This window comes from Bos grunniens, chromosome 28 (genome assembly GCF_055505025.1).
Source record: "Bos grunniens cultivar Pamir isolate PY7600 chromosome 28, Bosgru_T2T1.0, whole genome shotgun sequence".
Classification (NCBI taxonomy): domain Eukaryota; kingdom Metazoa; phylum Chordata; class Mammalia; order Artiodactyla; family Bovidae; genus Bos; species Bos grunniens.
Genome location: NC_141192.1, coordinates 7,493,623 through 7,502,728, shown reverse-complemented (window position 1 = coordinate 7,502,728; position 9,106 = coordinate 7,493,623).

The following is a 9,106-nucleotide window of genomic DNA, read 5'->3' as shown; positions in this document are numbered from 1 at the left end:
TTTGTATCTCACAACCTCACCCAAGAATTGTACAAGTGAGGAAACTAAGATGAGGAAGAGTTCATTAGAATTGTAACACAACACAACTGTGATTAAAGCTTAGCGCCCTCTTGTACAGGGAACTCCATCACCTATGTACGTGGATAATTTTCAGCTGCAAACTATTTAATATGCACATTTAAATAAGTGGTGCTATGTTCTTTAAAAGCTAATCGGGGATCTGAAATTTTAGATTTTACTTTAACATCTTATGTATAAGCCCATTTTCTTCAGTATTTACCCCCCAGGATCTAATATTTTCCACAAACAAATATGATGTACATGTATACACCCTGTTATGTGATAGAAACGGAGTTATTTCTTTTGCAACAGTTGGAGGTATAGCAGATGCCCCATGATGTTTTTGAGTTGGGGAGAGTAATCTGGGAATAAATGCTCCTTTTGCACTATATTTTTTGCAATACATTTAATTCATGTCAAGTACTATAGAAGTTCAAGGCACAGAATTATAGAGTTCAAGGCACTGCAGGCAATTCCTCCTGGGAATGTGTGGCGATTCCTTTTTTTTGCACTTGATCCTTTTTGAGCTCTTGTAAGCCTGCACTGAGTGCTTGATTACTCTAGAAAACCTTTATCAAGAGCTTGTAGAACCTGAAATCAGACTCTTGCTGTGGAAGCACCAAAATCTACTCATCAGAAAGTCCCCACAAGACATGGAAACCCGTCCTCTCTCCCCAAGCAGACAGTGTATGAACAGCTCTACAAACCCTTAATGAGTGTCTTTGTGGAGCAGTAGATGGTCCTCCTATTTGAACTGCTGGGCTCCATCTCAGCATCATGGAGAAAAAGCATAAGGGAGCAAAGGTCATGAAGACATGGAAGCTTGTATTTAGCTAATACAGTTTTGCCAAGATAATGCACTGGTCATAGCAAACACTCTCTTCCAACAACACAAAAGAAGACTCTATACATGGACATCACCAGATGGTCAACACCGAAAACAGATTGATTATATTCTTTGCAGCCAAAGATGGAAAAGCTCTATACAGTCAACAAAAACAAGACCGGGAGCTGACTGTGGCTCAGATCATGAACTCCTCATTGCCAAATTCAGACTTAAATTGAAGAAAGTAGGGAAAACCACTAGACCATTCAGGTATTACCTAAATCAAATCCCTTATGATTATACAGTGGAAGTGAGAAATAGATTTAAGGGACTAGATCTGATAGATAGAGTGCCTGATGAACTATGGAATGAGGTTCATGACACTGTACAGGAGACAGGGATCAAGACCATCCCCATGGAAAAGAAATGCAAAAAAGCAAAATGGCTGTCTGGGGAGGCCTTACAAATAGCTGTGAAAAGAAGAGAAGTGAAAAGCAAAGGAGAAAAGGAAAGATATAAGCATCTGAATGCAGAATTCCAAAGAATAGCAAGAAGAGATAAGAAAGCCTTCCTCAGCAATCATTGAAAAGAAATAGAGGAAAACAACAGAATGGGAAAGACTAGAGATCTCTTGAAGAAAATTAGAGATACCAAGGGAACATTTCATGCAAAGATGGGCTCGATAAAGTACAGAAATGCTATGGACCTAACAAAAGCAGAAGATATTAAGAAGAGGTGGCAAGAATACACAGAAGAACTATACAAAAAAGATCTTCACATCCCAGATAATCACAATGGTGTGATCACTCACCTAGAGCCAGACATCCTGGAATGTGAAGTCAAGTGGGCCTTAGAAAGCATCACTATAAACAAAGCTAGTGGAGGTGATGGAATTCCAGTTGAGCTCTTTCAAATACTGAAAGATGATGTTGTGAAAGTGCTGAACTCAATATGCCAGCACATTTGGAAAACTCAGCAGTGGCCACAGGACTGGAGAAGGTCAGTTTTCATTCCAATCCCAAAGAAAGGCAATGCCAAAGAATGCTCAAACTACCGCACAATTGCACTAATCTCACATGCTAGTAAAGTAATGCTCAAAATTCTCCAAGCCAAGGTTCAGCAATATGTGAACCATGAACTTCCAGATGTTCAAGCTGGTTTTAGAAAAGGCAGAGGAACCAGAAATCAGATTGCCAACATCCGCTGGATCATGGAAAAAGCAAGAGAGTTCCAGAAAAACATCTATTTCTGCTTTATTGACTACGCCAAAGCCTTTGGCTGTGTGGATCACAATAAACTGTGGAAAATTCTGGAAGAGATGGGAATACCAGACACCCTGACCTGCCTCTTGAGAAATGTGTATGCAGGTCAGGAAGCAACAGTTAGAACTGGACATGGAACAACAGACTGGTTCCAAATAGGAAAAGGAGTATGTCAAGGCTGTATATTGTCACCCTGCTTATTTAACTTATATGCAGAGTACATCATGAGAGACTGGAAGAAACACAAGCTGGAATCAATATTGCCCAAAGAAATATCAATCACCTCAGATATGCAGAAAATACCACCCTTATGGCAGAAAGTGAAGAGGAACTAAAAAGCCTCTTGATGAAAGTGAAAGTGGAGAGTGAAAAATTTGGCTTAAAGCTCAACATGCAGAAAACGAAGATCATGGCATCCGGTCCCATCACTTCATGGGAAATAGATGGGGAAACAGTGGAAACAGTGTCAGACTCTATTTTGGGGGCCCCCAAAATCACTGCAGATGGTGACTGCAGCCAGGAAATTAAAAGACACTTACTCCTTGGAAGGAAAGTTATGACCAACCTAGATAGCATATTGAAAAGCAGACATTACTTTGCCAACAAAGGTCCGTCTAGACAAGGCTATATTTTTTCCTGTGGTCATGTATGGATGTGAGAGTTGGACTGTGAAGAAGGCTGAGCACCAAAGAACTGATGCTTTTGAACTGTGGTGTTGAGAAGACTCTTGAGAGTCCCTTGGACTGCAAGGAGATCCAACCAGTCCATTTTGAAGGAGATCAGCCCTGGGATTTCTTTGGAAGGAATGATGCTAAAGCTGAAACTCCAGTACTATGGCCACCTCATGTGAAGAGTTGACTCATTGGAAAAGACTCTGATGCTGGGAGGGATTAGGGGCAGGAGGAGAAGGGGACGACAGAGGATGAGATGGCTGGATGGCATCACTGACTCGATGGATGTGAGTCTCAGTGAACTCTGGGAGTTGGTGATGGACAGGGAGGCCTGGTGTGCTGTGATTCATGGGGTCGCAAAGAGTCAGACACAACTGAGCAACTTAACTGAACTGAACTGAACAGGAGGGGGAAATTTCCCTCTCCTCCCCTCTTGAGTTCTTATGGCTGGACTAAAAATAAAATTGACACAAGATAGATTAACAGGAGAAAAAGAAATACATTTGTGTGCATGGAGGACTTACAGAAATAGGACTTAATAAGTGTCCAAAGCCATTATCAGGGGTTTCCCTGGTGGCTCAGAGGTAAAGAATCGGCATGCCAATGTGGGAGACAACCGATTTGATTCCTGATCCAGGAACATCCCCTGGAGAAAGAAATGGCAACTCACTCCAGTATTCTTGCCTGGAAAAACCCCATGGACAGAGGAGCCTGGAAGGCTGCAGTCCATGGGGTTGCAAAGAGTTGGACACAACTAAGCAACTAGACAACAAAGTGTCCAAAGCAGGCAGATTTTATATTTTCCAGGCAAACAAACAATAAATTTGTGAATAACTGATAAGACAAAGAAACTTAGACTTTGGGTACTTAGTAGTGAAGAATCTAAACAGCTTGGGCTAGGGGCAGTAAATTAGAGAAATAACAAGATTTATTTATTTTTTTATTTTATGGCATACACACTGAGGAAACCAGAACTGAAAGAGACACGTGTACCCCAATGTTCATCGCAGCACTGTTTATAATAGCCAGGACATGGAAGCAACCTAGATGTCCATCAGCAGATGAATGGAAAAGAAAGCAGTGGTACCTATACACAATGGAGTATTACTCAGCCATTAAAAAGAATACATTTGAATCAGTTCTAATGAGGTGGATGAAACTGGAGCCTATTATACAGAGTGAAGTAAGCCAGAAAGAAAAACACCAATACAGTATACTAACACATATATATGGAATTTAGAAAGATGGTAACAATAACCCTGTGTACGAGACAGCAAAAGAGACACTGATGTATAGGACAGTCTTGTGGACTCTGTGGGAGAGGGAGAGGGTGGGATGATTTGGGAGAATGGCATTGAAACATGTATAATATATGAAACAAGGTTTATTTAAACAGGCTTTTCAGGCCCAACTTCCTAGCTCTCACAAAATGGGTGTCCTTCTACTCCAGGTGAAGAGTGAACCTATCATGTGAGAGATTTATTTCCTGCTTTCAGGGAGAGAAAGAGGAGGGTCAAAGTGTCCCTCTTTCTTTTATCAGCTGTTTCTAAAGTAACTTTAATTCAAAATAATCAATATGTCCTTGAGACAGATTCTGGGGTGGCCTGCCCTGAGCCCAACTCTATTCTCTCTGTATGTGTGTGGGTCAGTGCAGTAGAATTGTTATCACTACTCAACTATCTTAATGCTTCAGTTGTGTCCACTCAGTCATGTCCGACTCTTTGTGAACCTTTGGCTTGTAGCTCACCAGGTTCCTCTTTTCATGGGATTGTGCAGGCAAGAAATACCAGAGTGGGTTGTCATTTTCTCCTCCAGGGGGATCTCCCCACTCAGGGACCAAACCTGTGTCTCCTGCATCTCCTACATTGGCAGGCAGATTCTTTACCAGCTGAGCTATCAGGGAAATCCATCTTATGGCTGCTGCTGCTGCTGCTGCTGCTAAGTCACATCAGTCGTGTTCAACTCTGTGCGACCCCATAGATGGCAGCCCAATAGGCTCCTCTGTCCTTGAGATTCTCCAGGCAAGAATACTGGAGTGGGGTGCCATTGCCTTCTCCACATATTATGGCTACATACTCTAAAAAGTTAAGAAGGATCACATAAGCAAAATGTGAACAAAAGCATGTATAAGCTGGTGTACTATTATTCACATTCTTTTTCTCTGTGGCAGTTGTTGCAGAAGTTTGTATTTGGATGAGTTCTGGTCAGTCACTCAGTCATGTCCTACTCTGTGACCCCATGGACTGCAGCGCTCCAGGCTTCCCTGTCCATCACCAACACCCAGAACTTATTCAAACTCATGTCCATAGAGTCAGTGATGCCATCCAACCATCTCATCATCTGTCATACCCTTCTCCTCCTGCCTTCAATCTTGCCCAGCATCAGGGTTTTTTCCAATGAGTCAGTTCTTCCATCAGGTGGCCAAAGTATTGGAGTTTCAACTTCAGCATCAGTCCTTTCAATGAATATTCAGGACTGATTTCCTTTAGGATCGACTGGTTGGATCTCCTTGCAGTCCAAGGGACTCTCAAGAGTCTTCTCCAACACCACAGTTCAAAAGCATTAATTCTTCAGCGCTCAACTTTCTTTATAGTCCAACTCTCACATCCATACATGACTACCAGAAAAACCATAGCTTTAGATGGACCTTTGTTGGCAAAGTAATGTCTCTGCTTTTGAATATGCTGTCTGCGTTGGTAAGTGTCTTTTAATCCCATGGCTGCAGTCACCATCTGCAGTATTTTGGAGTCCCCAAAAATAAAGTCTGTCACTGTTTCCATTGTTTCCCCATCTATTTGCCATGAAGTGATGGAACAAGATGCCATGATCTTAGCTTTCTGAATGTTGAGTTTTAAGCCAGCTTTTCCACTCTCCTCTTTCACTTTCATCAAGAGGCTCTTTAGTTCTTCTTCGTTTTCTGCCATAAGGGTGGTGTCATCTGCATATCTCAGGTTACTGATATTTCTCCTGCCAATCTTGATTCAAGCTTGTGCTTCATCCAGCCAGGCATTTCGCATGATGTATTCTGCATATAAGTTAAATAAGCAGGGTGACAATATACAGCCTTGATGTACTCCTTTTCCTATTTGGAACCAGTCTGTTGTTCCATGTTCAGTTCTAACTGTTGCTTCTTGATCTGCATACAGATTTCTCAGGATGCAGGTCAGGTGGTCTGGTATTCCCCTCTCTTTCAGAATTTTCCACAGTTTGTTGTGATTCACAGTTAAAGGCTTCAGCATAGTCATTAAAGCAGAAGTAGATGTTTTTCTGGAACTTTCTTTTTCTATGATCTGACAGATGTTGGCAATTTGATCTCTGTTTTCTCTGCCTTTTCTAAATATAGCTTGAACACCTGGATGTTCACAATTCACAGACTCTTGAAGCCTGGCTTGGAGGATTTTGAGCATTATTTTGCTAGTATGTGAGATGAGTGCAATTGTGTGGTAGTTTGAGCATTCTTTGGCATTGCCTTTCTTTGGGATTGGAATGAAAACTGACCTTTTCCACTCCTGTGGCCACTGCTGAGTTTTCCAAATTTGCTGGCATATTGAGTGGCAGCACTTTCACAGCATCCTCTTTCAGGATTTGAAATAGCTCAACTGGAATTCCATCACCTCTGCTAGCTTTATTCAGTGATGCCTCCTAAGGCCCAGGTGACTTCACATTCTAGGATGTCTGGCTCTAGGTCAGTGATCACACCATTGTGACTATCTGGTCATGAAGATCTTTTTTGTACAGTTCTTCTGTGTATTCTTGCCACCTCTTCTTAATATCTTCTGCTTCTGTTAGGTCCATACCATTTCTGTGCTTTATCGAGCCCATCTTTGCATGAAATGTTCCCTTGGTATCTCTAATTTTCTTCAAGAGATTTCTAGTCATTCCCATTCTACTGTTTTCTTTTATTTCTTTGCATTAATCACTGAGGCTTTCTTATCTCTCCTTGCTATTCTTTGGAATTCTGCATTCAGATGCTTATATCTTTCCTTTTCTCCTTTGCCTTTAGCTTCTCTTCTTTTAGATGAAGACACGACAAAATCAAAGCATCCTGGGATATGGGCACCTCATGAAGGACAGAAACTCTGGAATGCTTCCTAGATCTGTAGTTGACTTTGAGCGAATGGGAAATAAACTGTTATTCAATATTTCATCAAACCCCTGAGATACTGACAGTTTTGTTTCTGCAGCATAACCTAACATATCCTGACTAATATACCCAGCAATTCCAAGGTATTACATCCATCAAGACTCTGCTAGTTCAAATGTATCTATCTAGTAGATCTGCCTTCTACAGTTAGCAATTCATAACAGTGAAGTAAAAATACATAAACTCATTGTAAAACCTCATCATCCTCTTCTAGTAGTTCGTTCTTAATACCGTTTGTTTACCTTTGAAACATCAGGTATGACCTAAAACTAAGGTCCAACCTTCTTTATTTCTGAAGGTATACAGCATTGTTTATTAAGTGTTTCTTTCTCACACAGTTTTAGGAAGATTATCATAAATAAATAAATACATATATATGTATATATGATGGGTATATATAAAAGGTTTTTTGGTTGATTTTTTATTATTTATTTCTCCTTTTAAACTCTTAATTTTCTTTCATGCTTTATACATTTAAAAATGAGTAACATCTGTCCCTCCCCTCATTGACACTATTATTGATAACTATCCTTCAATATCTCTCATTCCTTTTTCCCAGACAAATTTTAAAATCATTTAATTTAAAATAATATTTGGATTGCAGTTGAAATGGTGCTAATTTTATAAGAAAATTGGGAATACTAAACATTTTAAATAATAGTTAACTGAAATATACAGGTGCATGACTTGTCTCCATCATTTCAGCCTTTTTATTTATCCCAACAAAATGTCACAGTTTCCTTTACAAATACCTAGTATAATTCTTATTCAGTGAGGCACTAATTATTATAGGTAATTTAGGAGAATTATGAATGGAACTTTTCATAAATTTCTAGTTAATTGTTACTGGTTTAATGAGATGATTTTATCCGTGATCAATCTATTTTGTTTTGGCTTCTTTATTAAACTCTTTATATAAGAATGTTCCTAGCATCTGTACCAAAACAATGCAAAACTGGAAACAGTTCAAATGTACAGCAAAAGAGGAATGGATAATTAAATGTAGTATATTTACACAATGGAAGAATTTAGTTAAAATACAGAATTAACTAGTGACCCATCAATCTCATGCTAAGTCAAAGATACCAGAGCAAAAAGATCGGATCCTGTGTGATTCTATTCACATGAATTTCAAGAACACAGAAAACTAAACTAGCATGATTGAAATCAAGATGCTGGTTACTTGTAGAGGGATATCAACAGAGAAGGAACAAGAGGTTCTGAGTTGATGAAAATGTTTTGTATCTTGATTCGGATTGTGGTTACATATATATGTGTGTATATATATACACACATATATAAGTGTTATATATTTTTTGTTCATTTTTATATGTCTGAATTATACCTCACTGAAACAAACACACATCTTAAAGGCAAAACCTAACTAATGAACATAAAATTCAAAAGAGGGTGACACTGGGAAAGAACATACAAGAAATTTCTCAGGCGGGGAAAGTGTTCTATATCTTGGTCTAGATGGTAGATATGTGAGCATGCTGCTGCTGCCGCCGCTAAGTCGCTTCAGTCGTGTCCGACTCTGTACAACCCCATAGACGGCAGCCCACCAGGCTCCCCTGTCCCTGGATTCTCCAGGCAAGAACACTGGAGTGGGTTGCCATTTCCTTCTCCAAGATATGTGAGCATAAACATAGGCAAAAATTCATCAAGCTAGACAAGGAAAATTCTGACAACTTTGTGTATATTTTATCTCAGTGAAAAAGAATCTGAAACTAACAACTTATGTTTTCACCTAATTTTTGAATTATAATTTTTTAAAATTTTCTTAGTATGCAATAATAATATTCTGCCATATTTTCTCTAATGTAATTCATATTAACTCTAATTACCAGAATTTTTAAAATATCAAAAAAAATTTTTAACTGTTTGCCTTTTATAAAGGTCTTCATCTATGATATTACGACATTAAAAAATATCTTTCTCCAACAAAGGAATTTGTAACCAACTTAAAAGGTAAATGAACAAGAAGGGTAGCATATATGTACCATATAATGTCATTGAAATAGAGTTTAGAAGTAAGTATGAAATGACAATCTCCCAAACAGAATATTGGGAAATGCCTTGAAAGTGTAATTTATAAAAGTACAAATATCCAATGAAAGATGTTTAATCTCACTAATAAAGA